At 46.9% G+C, this 17,829-nt stretch overlaps 1 protein-coding gene and 1 pseudogene across 1 annotated transcript in view; both read right to left on the bottom strand.

The window, feature by feature from the left end:
- Positions 1-17,829, bottom strand: part of CHL (chloroplastic lipocalin) — a 93,796-nt gene that overhangs the window by 47,177 nt on the left and 28,790 nt on the right. The window lies entirely within an intron of this gene.
- LOC147436748 (uncharacterized) lies at positions 13,989-16,926 on the bottom strand (annotated as a pseudogene).

The raw sequence follows: 17,829 nt of genomic DNA, 5'->3' as shown, positions 1-17,829 counted from the left end.
ACGTTGTGAAGGGCCTTTGAGAAGAGGTGTGGTCAGACCAAACTTTCTGCACCGTAATCATTCTGTAGGAAGAAGGAAAGCCAGACTAAGCAGTCTCCGCTGTGAAGATCCTCTGAGAAGAGGAAAGGCTAGACCAATCTGTCTGTGCCGTCTTGCCTGTATCTCCTACCTCAAATCCTCCGGTGTCAACCAAAATAGAATCCGCGCCAACAACGCCACCAAACCGCATCTCGGTGTGGCTCTCAATGCGAATGAGCTAGGAGTGGCCTACTGCCCAAGTCGGGGGATGAGTTTGTTGTAAGGTTACGGAGGGTGAGTGTAAGCAACTCTGAAGGTAGCAATCCAAAAGATCAAGAGTGTAGAAGAGCAACTGCACTACCATCCAAGCCAAGCTCCGGGTGACTCCGGGAGTAGTTGTGTAATGATGCCTGATCTCCCGCATCTCGCAGGTAAACTCTCCAAGAGAGTCCAAAGAATTGAAGTCCCGCCCCAACCCCCGCTGCGTCACCTGCCCCCACTACGCTGGCCCTGCCCCTACCCGGCCACCCTTAGCCCCCGCTGCCCGCTACCCTGCACGGCGCTGCCCGCTGCCCTCTCCCACGCCACGCTGTGCTTCCTGTCCCACCCTCCCCCACCTCTCTTCACTCACTGAAACCCCCCCCCCCCCCCCCCCCCCCCCCCCCGGCTCATTTCGTTCTGCCTTTCTCACACTGAGATTCTTTTGTCGATTAGCTCTGGCAATGCTGGTTCTTTGACACTGCTTGCCGGGGTCCTTTTGCAAAAAAATTGCTTTACCCACTCTTTCTCCTCTATAGCAGTAGACACAGATGGAGGCTCAAGCTCCGCCACAGAGGGACTCCACTGAAGCCCCTTCGCCCGACCCCGCTGAGCCCACCATTCGACTTGCTCTATCACCGATAGAGCAAGCGAGCCCAGCCGTAGAGGTAGAGCGCCTGTAGGGGACTTCTGTCATCTGCAAGATTCTCGGCATCAGACCCAGCAGAGGAGAGCTGCGTGATCTTCTCCAGGCCCTCCTTCTCGCAAAGGTGGGCAAGATCTTGGACGTTCAGATCCTCGGACCGAGGCTACTACGAGATCGAGTTCGAGAACCCTAAGATGGCGTCAAAGATCATCGCCATGAGTCCATTGACCATCCGAGTAGCTCGAGCCCACTTTCGACAGTGGAGACATGGTTTTGACCCTGCTTCAGATGTTCTAGTAGAGGAGGCAGACATCCCCATCTCCGTCTGCTTTCCTGGTTTGCGAAGGGAGTACCTACCACTTTTGTCCAGGATAGGCTCAGCGATTGGGACTGTCCTGAAGACACCTCGCACGACAGCCTCAGTAGCTGCCAAGGCGGCCGGCATTCCCTCAGTTCGCGTTCTCGTTAGGGACACTCACACTCTCTCGAAGGTCATTCTTCTGCCTCGGGTGAGTGGGGGTTGGTTTAGACAGAGCGTGTAGTATTCGGGCCTCCCGAACCAATGCTTCATTTGTCAAAAAATGGGCCATCTTGCAAATGCCTCTCCACAGAGGAGGCCTCGACCTACACCACAGACTCAGCCCTAGCTTGTAAGGGCTGGCCAGCAGCCACAGACAGAGACACAGAGCACACATGCAGAGCCACCCTCCGAGTCTGGGGCTCCAGCGGAGGAGGGATGGCAGCAGGTTCGTGGTCGACAATGCCAGGGGCCACAGCGACACAGCCTGGCACTCAGAGTGGTCCTTAAGCGCCTGTTGAGCAGCAGTGGGTTCCCACAGGGAACCGTTTCGGTCCTCTTGAGCAGGATGGGGTCCCTGCTTCAGTCCCCACCTCAGCCATAGTGGTCTCGTACGGTCCCGTACGTTTTGTACACGTACGATGATGTGCGGTACTAAACGAACTAAAAAATATTAAGATATACGATGACGTTACGTACGTTCAAAATAAAAAAACAAAGAATTCTTACGTCTAAGGCTTAGGCCCTTGGGTTTAAACTTTACACTTAAAGAAACTTGACGTTATGAGATCTTCAATGGGAGCTTGAGAGGGAGAGACCCAATGGAGAGAAGATGGAGAGGCAAGACTCTAGTCTCTAGAGCTTGTCACTTGAGAGCTAGAACATGGAAGCATTGAGCAGTGAGAGCATTGAGAGCTTGGAAGTGTTAATGAACAAGATGGAGAGGCATTGCTTAAATAGGAAGAGGCTAGAGCATGAGAGAGAGAGAGCATGGATGATGACTCTTTGATGAGAGAGGGAGAGCGTGGGGGAGAGGGAGAGCATAAGAGAAGTGGAGCCCTAGCACATAGAATCCAATGTTTGAATGTGGCTTAAGACTTAAGTGCTTGAATTGGCGCTCCAAAACGGCCCCAAAAGTTGCCCTCAATGGCCCTTAGTCAACAGTCAAGAGCTGCCAATGGCTATAAACAGCCATTTAAAATTTTTTGGGCTGCTCAATATAATCCACTCACAATTGTGAGTTTTGCTTTTTTTTTTTTTTTTTTAAATTTTTAAAAAAAAAACCGTATAGAACGTACTAAACAAACGGAACGGTACGTGACCCGCAGTACGGAACGAGACGTTCCGTACGTCGTACGAAAACTACCCTGACCTCAGATTCCCATCCAAGCCAGCCTCGAAGATAGCACGTTTAGCTACTGCGGCAGCATCTGTTCTCTCTCGCTCCCCATGAGGATCGTCTCATGGAACGTGCATGGACTTGATGGGCCCCAATTTTAGTGTCAGCGGGGCTGACTGCGTCAGGAGCTTCAGCGCTGCCTTGTGGAGGAGAGATTGATCTCCTTATGCTACAGGAGCACCATCTGTGTGAGAGCCGTATTAGACGTTGTGGTCAGCTCTTGCGTGGACAATATGATACTTTTGGTCAGCTGCTTTTGGACCTGGACGCATCTAGGGTGGGGTATGTATGACTATTGCGGATTCTTTGCAGCAGGTCATCGTGGGCAGAGGGATTATTGTGCCAGGCAGGGCTCAGTGGATCACTATGCAGGTTCACGGTTGCCTTGTGGGCTTCCTGAATATATATGCGCCCAATGTGGCGAGTGCACGAACAGAGTTTTAGTCACAGATTGTTGAGTCTCTGCCGCAGACAGAACATTGGTGCATAGGGGGTGACTTCGACATGTTGGAGGACCCTTCTGACAAGATTGGTGGTAGCCATGCTACTGTGCATGGAGTTGAGCTGGCAGCTTGGGAGAGGTTTTGTATGACTCTGAGGGTCTCGGATGTGTGGCAGCACTCTAGTTTTGTGAGGCCCCCAGACAGCCTGGCCTTCTCTCGTTCAGACCGCTGAGTGGGAGGAGTAAATCTATCACGGATAGATCGCTTCTACACTAGTGACCATTCCAGTGACTTGGGTGGGACAGTTGGCATTTTGGTAGGGACTTCCTTCTCGAACCATGCACCAGTGATCCTCACAGTGGCAGACAGACAGAGGAGGGGGAGCAAGATGCTTCGCATCCCTAAGAGGGTCTTGCTGGACTTTGCACTCAGAGAGCGAGTAAAGGCTCTCTGGACAGAGAGCTTGGACATGCAAGATTCTCCTGCTAACAGAGTGGCCTTAGGACTATCTCAGATTAGTCGTTTCTTTCTCCAGGAGTCTTTGGCTCGCCTGGGTGCAGCGAGAGAGGAGGAGCACCGTCTCAAACGGGGCGTTGCTCCCTTGCAGAGGATGCAGGAGCAGCATCCAGACAGTCCTTGGTTGGAGGAGCAGCTACAACAAGCTCGTCGGAGCTTGTTAGCACAGAGGAGCGGCGCCATGAGTTTGCTTTCCATTGACAGGCATCTCAATGGACACATGTGGGTGACAAAGTGACTGGTGCTTTCTCCGAGGCAGTGGGACCTCGGCATACGCATACCAAGGTCAGTCAGTTGAGGAGGCCCGACGGGTCAGTTGCTTCTGAGCCACAGGACATGCGTGCAGTTGCTACTGACTTTTACCGTGAGTTACTATCTGCAGAGCCTCAGTCAGAGCATCAGGATGCATGCAGGGAGCAGGTGTGGACACACATGCCTTGCCTTGTGACTGAGGAGATGTGTTAGAGGCTTGAGCTGCTACTTCAGCTTGAGGAGTTGCACACGGCTCTTAGTGCACTCCCCCGTGGTAGCTATCCAGGTGAGGATGGCTTGACTCCCAGTTTTTTCTTGGAGTACTGGGACTTGCTTGGCTCAGATCTCTTTAGTGCTTTTCAGTACATCTTGCACGCAGGAGAGATGCCTGACAACATGAGTGAGGGTCTGATCTACCTCATTCCCAAGGAGGGTGGCTCCTTGGATGATATTTGACAGTGACGCCCCATCACCGTCCTCAACTCAGCCTTATACATGGGACTCAGACAGGTTTTGTCAAGGAGCGCAGTATCCTTGACAACATCTTTACTTTTTGGGATGCTTCTGCCCTTGCGCGGCTCCGTGGTGAGGGTCTGGTGATTCTTCTTCTCGATTTTGAGAAGGCCTACGACAGAGTTGACTGGGACTTTCTAGAGGGCACTCTACGCAGGATAGGCTTCTCAGATGCTTGGATAAGAGGGGTGTCAGCTTTGTACAAACGGGCACATAGTCAGGTACTTTTTTTCAGGAGGTAGAGGTGATCGTTTCATGCTCACACGTTCGGTCAGACAGGGCTGCCCTCTTGCCCCCTTCCTCTTTCTGTTCTATGCTGAGGCAATGAGCAGGTTTTTGGTGTCGCAGCAGGTTGGTTTACGGGGCTTAGCACTCCCTATTCGGCGAGATGACGCCGAGTTTGCTGACGACTCAGCCTTGTACTTGGATGGCCAGGAGGCCAACCTTCACAGGTGTGAGCAGGCTCTTGAGACCTTCTGTTGTGCATCTGGCGCACTAATCAACTGGAGAGAGACAGTGGCTTTTTCTGAAAATCAACCACCGCCTTTGCATCATACGCCTCCACTTCTAAGCTCTTTACAACACCCAAACATTTTACTTTTTGATGGATCTGATCCGAAAACCTAACACCCCAGTCACTGTAAGACCCATCTTCTCAACGCATGAGTGTGTTATGACACATATTTGGGCTCCACCATCAACATAACCTTGTCCCAGATTTTTCTTTTGTGCCACACATCTACTATTGGGCAAATGTCTTGTAGCTCATCCATCGCCAACACCTTCACTGAACCTCTCTCTAGTTCATTGGGTTAACCATCCTCTTCCACTGTCGCTTTAGCTTAGGCACCATCTCTATAAACTGCCCAAAAGTAATATCAGCTTTCCTGCTTGTCAGATCCTCCTTCAAGTCATAGCTCATCCCCAAGTGGAAAATCTGAAACATGAAACTTGCGACGGGCCCTTCTTTTCCTCTTGGCCTTGACATCCTCGTGTTCATGGCTCTTTCCCTTCTTCTTGCTAGGACCTGGGGTACTTCTTCCTTCCTTATCCTGTGTGGTCCTCTTCCCAAGAAGCATCACTAATGTATCCTCTAGCTTTGCTGCCTTCTACAAGGTGACCACACTTATCACTTTTGTCTTTCCCTTTTCCTCTTGGGTTAATCCACTGGTTCCTTCTTCTCCCTTAATTTTAATGCCATAATCATTTGACCTGGTTAGCACCTGTCTTGGCAATAGATACATGTCTCCCCCCATCCTTGGTGGCTTATCACATTGCGGGCTGATGTGGCCCAACTCTCCACAATTATAACACGTGGGCGTCTGTCTCCAGAATCTACCATTGCTTTATCCAACACCATTCTTGGGTCTTTCTTCACCTCTTGGCTGATTTACAAACCTCCCCCGACCTCAATTATTTTCCACATTACCTAGCATGTTTAGGCTAAGATTCTTCATTAAATCTACCACTTGCCTCATGTCTTGCCAAAGCTCATCATCTTGCACTGCTGTAGTGACCACTGCTGGCATAACCTGAGGAGTAACAGAAACCACTGGTTCATGAACCCCTGGCATGCGACCTTGCAAAGAATCCATATGTTGAAACTCAAACCTCCTGGGCGAAGACTCTACTCCTAGCTGACTCATTCTTCTCAGCTTCCACTCTTTGTTCCTCGCTACCTCTAGTGCATCTTCATATATCCTAAGCTTCTTTAGCTCCACTCTCCAACGTATATTCTCCCAAAGACCAGCCAAGAACCTATCCTTCTTCATCATGTCAGGTGGAGGTACCTGTCAGGTGGAGGTACCTGTGGTGCTAAAGCCTTGCACATCCACTCCCATGCCAATGAAAACTTACGTATGTACGCATCTACTGGCTCACTTTCCTTTTGTACCAAACCTTATACTTCTTGCCACACTTTGTCAGGATCATCTGTCTTCACAAACTCCACTTCCAATCCATGCCTTGGATTGTTCCAACTCAATCTTACAGGTGGATCAGCCACATGCAACTCCTCTTCAAATGCTTTGGACCAAACTCGTGCATCACTCTTCAAACAGATTTGGAGAAGACGTAACATCTGTGCAGGATCGTGGATCCTATTGCTAATGCATGCAACCTCCATCTTTTCCAAAAAGTCTTTCATATCTTCATCACTTCTTCCATCAAACTCCGGATAAGAGAAAGCCATGGCTACTCAAGTTTTAATGCCTTTAGAATCCCTTCTAACACAGGTGCAAGAACCCAAACCTTTTTATTGACTCAATCCCCAGAAACTTCAATGGAGCTTGTCTTTAGATAAGAACAAACACATGCACATCAAATGAGTTTTCATAGTTAATCATCAGAATTACAACAGGCAAAGCGCATTCCAGTATCCCTCTTAATCTTCTTGGCCCGAACATAAAGACTATGCGCTGCTGGAAAAAAATCTTCTTGGACACATGAACATTTATCTAGATTCTTTGTGTTAAATGAAAAGGAGTGAATTGAGGTTCATTTTAATCATCCATTAAAGCCAACCATAAGACACATCTGACTTATCCTCTGATTTTGCCAGAATTTCAGCAACATAACAGTATAAATGGCTCAAAAGACCAAAAAACCAGCCATCACAACTTGGAAAAATTTTGGCAGAGTTTCCCCAGAAGTAGAGTAGTAAGAACCCAAAAAATAGACTGTATATGTATACATAACCTGCCAACAATAAAACCCGAGCATCAAGTAGGAATCACTAGTGCATAGCCTATGGAGAGCTCACGAAAAGGGTGCTCCAGCCACCTGTATCACCAAAAGGATCTCACATTTGAGAATCCCCCAACTCAATAAAACCTCACGCTATCAACTCTCTCACGAAAGCTTATGCAAATCTCGTATGCTCAAGTCTCAGAAATGACTATCTTCCAGACCAAGTCTCAGAAATAGCTGGGACTGCCCAATAAAACCAAGTATAGCTCCACAAAGGCGTACAATGGCAGTATCCACAAGTAACGTACGATACAAGACAATGCGCTCAAACAGGCGCCAAATGATGCATACCCACGGCAACTGCAAGTGACTTCCATTGTCAGTGTATCACTCTACTCTAGCTACCTGTACTTGTGTGAATCACCTATACTTGTACCTGTCCTGTAACCTGTAACCTGTAATCTGCAACCCCGAAGTTGAAGGTACTCGAAGAAGATCCTCAGTGGGGGCACCAAAAGAATGTGAGCGGGATGGAAACACACACAACGCTTCTATAATCACCCGACACACACTCTTGGGATGATACACACACACTATGGGGCACCACTCGGCTTACACAACCCACCTGGCCAAGACAGGGAACACACCGATGGAGTGAGAGAAGAGAGACTATCCATTTGCCCACTCCACACAGAGAGACACACACCCAAAAACTCAGCTCAAAAGAGGAGAATTTCTGATGTTTAGATACAATTGAGCTTGGGCCAACACCAATGGGGCAAATAGCTCACACAATATGAATAAAATATACAAGATACAATCACAAATTGGAGCAGAGGCTTCGCTCATAGGAGAAACTTACACAGTCAAAATAGCAGAAAAACAGTGAGGAATTTCGCAAAATGGACAGTGCCATCGCGTCCGGAACGGCCCAAAAACCCAATCTACAATGACAAAGTGCTCAAATCCGACCTTGGATGAGCAATTTATGGCCAAAACAGGCTCCAAAAACAGCAAAAACTCAGTCGCGGCTGTTCCTCCTCCGCTCTCCACGTTATGCTGGTCTTTTTCTCGGGTTTTTCAGTTCCCACACTTAGCTTTATTCCTTGGGAACCTTTGGCCTTTTGATTGACCTCAAACGGACCCCGAACAGGCCAAAAACTGGCCACGCTGCGTATTTTTGTCACCCTTCTACATCCATCCGCACACCTGACACTCAACTTTTTCCAATAATACATCCCGCAACCACGTGAAGTGGCCCTCAAATACAGCTCTAATGATGATCTTTTTGCATAATTATCACAAGAAAACACCCACGTTGCGTCCGTACTTATTTACGTGCAAGTCTTGACCCCATTCGACCTCTTGACGCCACTCAATGACATCTAACGCACCTGCTTACCTCATGGTGTGGGCCCACCAATAGCTTCCTCGAGAAGTTTTACGCACCGCAAACTCCTCTTATTATAGAAAAACACACTGATACTCGTGATAATGAAGATCGATGTACTATGTACACGTTGTCCTACCTGTACACGTGGGCCCACGTAACCACCTAGCTCTGGAAAATGGGCAATCCTTTATTTGATGCATCATGCATGTGTATGTACATACGCGCAATCACTTCTTCCAAAAAACTCCTAGCAGCATCTACCATCACATTTTTTTGTTCCTGCACATGGACTATCTGAAAATAAAATTGTGACAAACTGTTCGCACACCGCATCTGCTTGTCCAAAAGTTGTTTCTGAGACAAGAAGTATCTCAACCTCTGATGATCGGTCAGCACTGTGAAATCAGCTTCGATTAAAAAGTGTCGCCACTGAGTAAGAACATAGATGATTGCCAAAAGCTCTTTCTCATAAATCTGTGCAACCAAAAACATTCTGCTCTCGTAAGCTATAACATGGCCCTCCTGCATTAAGACCGCTCCCACACTGCGACCACAGGCATCACAATATACCTCAAATGGTTTTTGCAGGTCTGGCAAAACCAATACTCCACTAGTTGTCAACTTCTCTTTGAGAGTCTTGAAGGCTGCAATCTCAGATGGTCCCCGTGTGAAAGGAATCCCTTTTTGTGTCAACACATGAAATCTCCACAAATTTTCAAATGAACTGTTGATAGTACGAACACAAACCCAAAAAGCTTCAAGCCTCGTGAACATTCTCCAAATCTGGCCAATCTCGAATGGCCTCAACCTTGACCGGGTTCATTTTGACACCCTCCGCAAAGACGATGTGTCCCAAAAAGTGGATCTTTGTTAAGAAAAACTCACTCTTCTTCCCATTAACCACCAACCAATGTTGTTGCAGTGCTGAAAAACCTGTAACAGATGGTGGCGATGCTTTGCCTCATTCTTGGAGAATACGATGATGTCATCGAAAAAGGTGCCCACAAATGACCTATACTCTCGCAAATCATGTCCAGAATCTTGTTGAAAGTTGCAGGAGCATTTGTGAGACCAAAAGGCATCACCAAATACTCGTACAATTCAAAGGATGTCTTGAACGCGGTCTTATACACATCTCCAGGAGCGACCCTGATCTGATGATAGCCACTTTTCAGGTCGATTATATTGAAACATGTCCAACCCTATAGCCTGTCCAGTATATCATCGATCCTGGGTATTGGAAACCTGTTCTTGATGGTGATTTTGTTGAGAGCCCTACAGTCAATGCACATTCTCCAAGATCCAACTTTCTTTAAAACCAACAATATTGGTGAATAGTGTCACGAGACGGGCACCACACACCAACGGAAAAGAAGAGACTGAACAAACTTTTAGCACTTCAATAACAACTTAACTAAGAGAGAGAGAGAGAAAGAGAGAGAGAGAGAGAGAGCACACACGACACGGAGTGGCGGAAATGTACCCTAGAGAGTACTAGCCCCCAAACCTTGGCGCCCCTTTCAGTATTTCTTTATATTGCTTGAACTGAGTACAATGGCGGTACTCACGCTCTACACCTTCACCCGGAAGAGTGCCAGAGACTACCTTTGCACATATGTAAAGGCCCTTGGCCTTGAAAAGCAATCAAACTCGAAATCATCTAGCCCCAAAAGCACTAGCGCCCAAAAGTTGCCAGCGTATTTTGCGAAAATCCGTACACTGCCACGTCATCATATCACCGCAACTTGCGGAAATCCGCACGGTTGCCACGTCATCATGTCAGCGCAAAATCCGAAAATCCGTACTGGTCTGCCATATTCATCAATTGCCACTTCATCAACTGGCTGCGCATTCTTTTGTGTGTGTCCCGACTTTACTTTAATGTCTTTAGGTCCCTTGGGCCCCATCGAATGGGGTCCCATAAGTTGGTGGGAACTCTTCTTTAAAAATAGGCCACTCGGCAAGACTTTGTAAGTCGTCAAACTTCTTCTGCTGCTTCTGCTTCTCCTCGGCCAAGATCAATAGGTTGGCTCCATTCTTCAGTCGCTTGACACGTCAGCAGTTTGTGACATCCCCCCTTCTTGAAAGAAAGTAATCGTCCGCGATTACCATATATCTGCAAAACAACTCAAGTTAGCTCAAAAATTTCCGAGGGTCATTCCAAGGGACAATTAGTTTTCTCAATCCAGATCGGAGCTCTTGATATTGCGGGTCATTGATTTCTCAAAAGTATCTCATCCAGTCTCATTCCAGATCGGAGCTCTTGATATCCAGGGTCGTTGGTTTCGTAGAAATATCTCATCCAATAAGGAATATTCAGTGGTTGGCACATCACAATGCAACACAAATGCTCACATATGCATGTTACAAGACATAGAAACATAAAGTCGTCGATAAACACTCCCCCCGCAAATAACCATCCAAGCCCGGGCCATGAGTTGTTCAACGACTCCCTCATCACTCCTCTTGTATAACCAAAAAAGGTCCGGGACGAGAGATATAGAGCATAGTAACAGGGAATGGCCATTTTCAGGACCCCGTTCCCATCCCAATTTCCCGTTCCGAATCCCCGTTCCATGTTTCAAACGTGAATATCTGAAACAGGGAATGGCATTTCGTGCATGTTGCCGTTCTCCGTTCCCCGTTCCGATTTCCCGTTCCACGTAACTATGATATAGAGGCCTTTTACAACCAAACGCCCCCCAGACCGCAGCCTACATCATTTGGAGGTGTTGACACTGACCACTGCTCAGACTTCTTAATACTCCCCCGTCAAATAACCAGAAGGGTCCAGAGGGTCCGGGCCATGAGTAAAACAACACTTTTTAAACATTCAATACTCCCCCCGCAAGTAACCACAAGGGTATGGGCCATGAGTATGAACAAGCATTCTCAAACATCATTTCTCGTTACTCCACCCGAGAGTAAAATCACCAATCTTTGAAACCAATATTAAAACCAGAGTCAAAACAATTCAAAACGGCACCAACACATGTTCAAAACAGATACCATCCATTTCAAACAAATTCCAAACGAGATCACCGAACAATTTCTCAAATAGATTCAAACTTAAAAAGCAATATCGACATCAAGCGAGCTAGAAAAGATGACTGGCTTTCCATCCTGAAACCTAACCAAAAATTAGAGTTAGGTTCTTTCCATAAGGTCCTAGCGGACCCCAGCATGGTCCATACGCTCTTGAATAGTCGAAACAAGCCTCGACAGACAGTGTTCTTGTGGCACTGATGGTAGCCCCAAGATATATCAATCACAATGGATCAGTTCGAGAAGAGACACATGTTGAGAGATGTCGAGAAATTTCAAGTTTTAATCTGCTAGGGTTTCTTTGGCAAGCATTACAAGATAACCCACTATGCCGGAAGCTACACTTCGAAGAAAGATGTCTAAAGGCATATAACCTCGCGCAAAAAATTTCTTGAAAGCTTGCAAGTCCTTGGAGTGTGCGGCTTGGTAGCTATAGACATCCACCACTGCATGGCACTACCTCTGAGAAAAACAGCGGCTTGAAAATTCTTTGATCCTTCTCTTGCAAGTGATCTTTATGGCTTATGCCCAGTAAGACAAAGCGATGAAGGCGGAAGCTGGAGCGTGTCCGATGCGCGATGAAGTAAGGGTGGGAGTGGCTAATAAGTCCGCAGTCAGCACACACATTCTTTAATAAAACTTCCAGGAAACTTTGGAAGCGCCACCTTGCTCTATCTCCTCTTTGATAGGACCGGTATGCTTTGAGAAAAGCACACGCCTGAAGCTCTAATACCACTCTCACGAGAGGGCACCACGTGCCAACGGAAAAGAAGAGACTGAACAAACTTTTAGCACTTCAATAACAATTGAATTGAAAAAGAGAGAGGGAGAGAGAGCACACGCTACATAGAGTGGCGGGATTCCACCCAAAGAGTACTGGCCCCCAAACCTTGGCGCCCCTTTCGGTGTTTCTTTATATTGCTTGAACTGAGTACAATGGCGGTACTCACGCTATGCACCTTCACCGGGAAGAGTGCCAAAGACTGAGCCCTCTACACATATTTAAAGGCCCTTGGCCTTGAAAAGCAGTTACATGAAAAGTAGTCAAACTCAAAATCATCTGGCCCCAAAAGCACTAGCATCCAAAAGCTGCCAGCGCAATTTGCGAAAATCCGTACACTACCACATCATCATATCAACACGAATTGCGGAAATCTGTACAGCTGCCACATCATCATGTCAACCCAAAATCCGAAAATCCGTATAGGTCTGCCACATCATCAACTAGCCGCGCATTCTTATGAGTGTGTGTGTGTGTCGCTTTACTCTAATGTCTTTAGGTCCCCTAGGCCCCATCGGACATCATCTGACTTACAGGTCTGCCACGTCATCAACTAGCTGTGCATTCTTCTGAGTGTGGGTGTGGGACTCTACTTTAATGTCTTTAGGTCCCCTAGGCCCCATCGGACGGGGTCCCATAAGTTGGTGGGAACTCTTCTTTAGAAATAGGCCACTCAGTAAGACTTTGTAAGTCGGCAAACTTCATCTGCTGCTTCTCCTTCTCCACTTACGGTTTAGGCTCCTCAGCCAGGATCTGCACGTTGGCTCCGTTCTTCAGTGGCTTGACACGTTGTTGGGTGCATTTCTGACACCCCGTTTTTTGTAAATTTGTACATACGGACATGACGTCCGATGTCAAAAGTGTGTGTGGGCTTTCTTTCTGTGGTGTTTTTAGCTTGCTTTAGCAAGCACATGTACATGCACGGCAAGTCACTTGTATAGCGCAAGCTATCGGGCAACTGTAAGTGCCCGTGAGTGAGTTTTTTGAAGGGAGACTTGTATATAACTTAAACTCATGTACAAACTTTAAAAAGTTCATTAAAACTCCAGAAAATTGCAGGTTTGAGCTCATTGTGCCTCCTTGATGGTTTTTGTTGCAGTTTTTGCCATCGCCTTGCCTACTCACATGTAGTCGTGTCGGAACATCTCTCTGTTCGCGTCAATTTTGCATGTAGAGGCGTGAAGGTTCAATTTTGGCCATCTTCAGCTTTCTCGCCAATCATTTTTCAAGCTTTCTCTCAAGCTTTAAAGTGCCCCAATTGGAGTTGTGCTCTTCAGGTTACGACTTGTTCCCTGCAAGGTTATGGCTATGGCAGCCTAGTGGCAAATTGTGTGTAGACAGATTGGGAGGGCATGTATCTATGAATTATGGAATTGATGTTGAAGTTGTGGGTTTGTGATGTTCAATTGTGAAAAGGGAGGCCCTTGTCTTCATATGCATTGGTCGGCGTGTGTTGTAAATCCATGCTTTGATAGGGTTTTGTTCCTATGTGACCATAGTAGTATTGTACGGTCCCGTACGTCTTATATGTGTACGATGATGTGCGGTACTAAACGAACTAAAAAAATTTATGATGTACGATGACGTTATGTACGTTCAAATTTAAAAAAACAAATAATTCTCAAGTTTAAGGGCCTAAGGCTTAGGCCTTAATACTTACTTATAGAAACTTGACATTTGTATAGATTACAAGTTAGTAGTTACAATACTACAATGTAAAGAGTCAAGACTCAAAGACTAAAGAGAATGAGCATTACATAAACCAAAATGATCATTGAAATTTGATAAGTAGAGACCAAGTGGCAAGGGCTACAAAGTACTCAAAAAGTGGCAAGGGATACAAAAAAGTGGGGGGACCAAGTGGCAAGGGCTACAAAGTACTCAAAAAGTGGCACACCATAATAGAGAGACTAAATAGTAAAGTCACTAGTCACTAGTGCTCTCATCATCTTCCTCATCTTCCTCTTCTGAGCCTTGCTCATCACCATCATCCTCTTCCTCACAAGAGTCGAAGGATGACGGCTCATAATCTCCATCACTAATGAGGTTGCCTTCATCATCATACTCTGGCTCTCGAGGCTCTCTATCCTCCATAGTGATGGCCGCCGCACAAGAGCCGCTTCCGGAGCCTCACCACACATAGGTCCTAGGAGCCTCCGTGGGTGTTGTTGATGCTTTGCCTCTACCTCTTGTAGCGCTGGCACCTCTGCCTCTTGTAGCCGATGTAACTCCATGGATGACGACCTTCTTGTGTGATCGTGTGCGAGAAACCCGGCGATCAATCTCCTCAAGCTCCAAGTAGAGCTCATGAAAAATCATTTGCTCCTCAGGGCCTTGCTCTTTATTGACACTCTTTAGAGTGTCAATCGTAAGTGTGAGTTCATCCACGTTGACCTATTTGACATTTACAACATTGGACAATGAAAACATAATTAGTATATTCAAACTAATTAAAGACTAAAGTATAGAAAATGGAGTGAGTCGTGATTATAATTTATAATTTATACCTGTCGAGCCATAGGCATCTCATGCATAGAGCGCAACATGCGTAAATTGGAGCGACAATAGATAAGTCGCTCTAATTGCTTCGTTGAGAGCTTGTTTCGGATTTTGGTGTGGATGAGGGAGTATACGGACCAATTACGCTCACATGCTCCTGATGAGCAATCCTAAAACACATCAAGAGAGGCATAAGCTATAAGAGACTATACTTGAAGAGATTAAGCACAAAATGTAAAAGTTTGAGGCTTGTCGCTTACTTGGCCAAGAACCCTCAAAGCAAGTCGTTTGAGAGTAGGCAATTGATAGCCAAAGCTCTCCCACCAAAATAAAGGCTTCACCAAGGATTGCTGCTTCCAACACAAGTTGGAAGTAAATGCGGTGCCTCGTTGGTCGCTATAGTTGATTACCTCTTGGAGAAATGCTCCAATGTCCTCTTCTTTTAGCACCTTAAAGAGGTAATTGTTGCGCTCCTCAATAAGCTCTTGATTTGCAAAGAGTTCGGGCTTCTTGTAAGCCGGATGCAAGAGAGCCGCAAAGTAATGGATAGGTCTCTTCATCCAATCCCACCGCTTTGTGATTAGGAAGAGAATGTCGTCTCTCTTGGGAGAGTCCTCGAGGTAATCACTACAAGAAGAGAGAGGAAATGTACTAAGTAGAGAAACAAGCATGTAGAATTTAGATATATAGAGAATGTATTATGTAATAATAAATATGTAGTTATATCGTGTTCCATCGGGAGCCCCATCTAGGATTGTAGACTTCTCAATCTCCTTGTAAGCTTCCTCCATAAAGTGCCATAGAAGCCCAATAGTTGCCCCTTCCATGTCGGTCATGCGGAGAGCCTTGTACAAGGGCAAGATCGCAACGACAAGACCCTTAATTTCTTGCCAAAACTCCTCCCGCAAGCAAAGCCGTTGGATGGCTTTTGCATCTTGTTGTGAAGCGGCGGACTCTCCATTCATCCACTCCTTAAACTCATCGGAGACCATGGTCTTTTGTATTTTGTTTTGCACATCATAGAGCCGCTCTAGATGTAGCCACATGGCGGCAAAGCGAGTGGCCAATGGCTTCTTCAACTCAAGGTCGGAGTAGGTGCGGTAAATGGCAAGCACCCTCACTTTGCCATTGATGAAATTGATGATGGAGAGTGCTTGGTTGAGGATATCTTTCACCCAACCTAGCTCCTCTATGTCTTCAAAGAGAAGGTCAAGGCAATGAGAGGCACATGGAGTCCATACTCTGGATAGAAATTCCTTCTCTAGCCTCTTACTCATTGCCTTGCAATTTGAAGCATTGTCGGTAATCACTTGCACGACATGCTCCGCACCAACCTACACAAGAGGCATTTTTGACAAGAAGAGTTAAAACTTAAAAATTAAAACATAGGACTCATTGGCAATTGCTCAAGACATAAAGGCTCGATTTACGGTTTTACCTCAAGAATGGCTTGGCGGATGTGCTTCCAAATGAATGCCCCGGTCACTTTCTTCCCTCTTGAACCCGCATCCACCGCCCGCAAGAAGTACGTGCCAAGAGGACAAGAAACAAGAATGTTGATGATGCCCCTCTTCTTGCGGTCGCTCCATCCGTCGGAGAGGATAGAGCATCCATACTTTGCCCAACCCGCACGTACGGGCTCAAGTGACTTGTCAATCCTTGCCCTCTCTTCATCAAGCTTCTTTGTTCTCATGTCGTGGTATGACACACCCGTCCACCCTTCGCATGGACCAACCGCCGCAATTGCTATGATCATTCTCTTCCATCGCTCCAACCGAAGAATGTTGAAGGAGAGATTGCATTCAATCACCCTGCGGGCAATCTCTATTTCCGCGATTCTTTGTCTCTCCTTGAGGAAAGACAAGGGGCCGGAGCATCCACCCACCGATGTCACAAGAGAAGTTTGCTTTGCAATCTTCGGAGGCCGGCCACCATCACTTGAAGACCCCTTGGACTTCTTGGACTTCTTGGAGGAGGCACTACCATCACATGAGGCCGCGGTGGCACCGGTAGCCATGGACATAGTTGGAGAGGCCTCTTCCTCCGAATCGGAGCTATCAACATCCGGCAACACGAACTCATCCGAGGTTGACTCTACCCTTGCATGTCTTCAATGGAAGATACTTTCTCTTGCATTCCGCGAGGATATCTTTGGGGATATTAGGACATGGCCCCGCTTGTCCTCCCATCTTTGTCAAGTGGATGATGAGACGGGTGACGGAAGAGGTCATACCTTTTGGGAAATATTTGCACCACCACTTGCAAGAGTTTTGCTTGCCCCGCACCCGCTCAAAATATCGGCAATGCTTCTCAAAGGCTTCATGAAGAGGAGGCGGCATTATGTAGTATGTAGCTAGTAGCTACTAGTATGATGTATGATGTATCAATAGATTAGAGAGAGAGAGAGAGAGAGAGAGAGAGAGAGAGAGAGAGAGAGGGAGAGAGAGAGACCCAAGGAAGCTTGAAGGAGAGAGACGGTAGACCCAATGGAGACTCGAGAGCTTGAGCCCACTTGAGAGCTTCAATGGAAGCACATGGATGATGAGAGGCTAGAGCATTGAGAGGCTTGCATTGAGAGGCTTAGGGCTAGAGCTTGTACAATGTAGCTTGTAGTTGTAGGTTGTGTTGGATAACAAAGGGGAAGGGTTGCTTAAATAGGAAGAGCCTAGAGGAAGAGCATGTGAGCAATGGGCATTGGGCAATAAGCATGGCAACCATGGGCATTGCAATTGGCTTCAAAACTGCCCGTAAACGGCTCCAAAAGGCCTACAAAGTGGACGCTGCAAACGGTCAAAAATCTGCCAACGGTCATAAACTGCCGAAAAAAAATGACCGGACGGAACGAACGGATCAAACGGGACGGGATGGGTCTGGCCGAACGGAATGACAGGTTCCGTACGACGTACGAAAACTACCCTGTATGTGACATAGTCTCTTGGGTGGGCGACGGCCAGTAAATTCCCAAGGGAACTACTCTTGTTGGATGTGGTGTTTCAAAGGGATTTCCTAAAGCTTTTGGTGTTCTTGTAGTGCTCTTTCAACGCTCTTGGGTGACATCGCTATAGAGGTGCTCCAGTTTG

This window comes from Adiantum capillus-veneris, chromosome 17, assembly GCF_014529385.1.
Source record: "Adiantum capillus-veneris isolate H3 chromosome 17, ASM1452938v2, whole genome shotgun sequence".
Taxonomy (NCBI): Eukaryota; Viridiplantae; Streptophyta; class Polypodiopsida; order Polypodiales; family Pteridaceae; genus Adiantum; species Adiantum capillus-veneris.
This window is presented reverse-complemented; position numbering and strand designations above follow the sequence as displayed.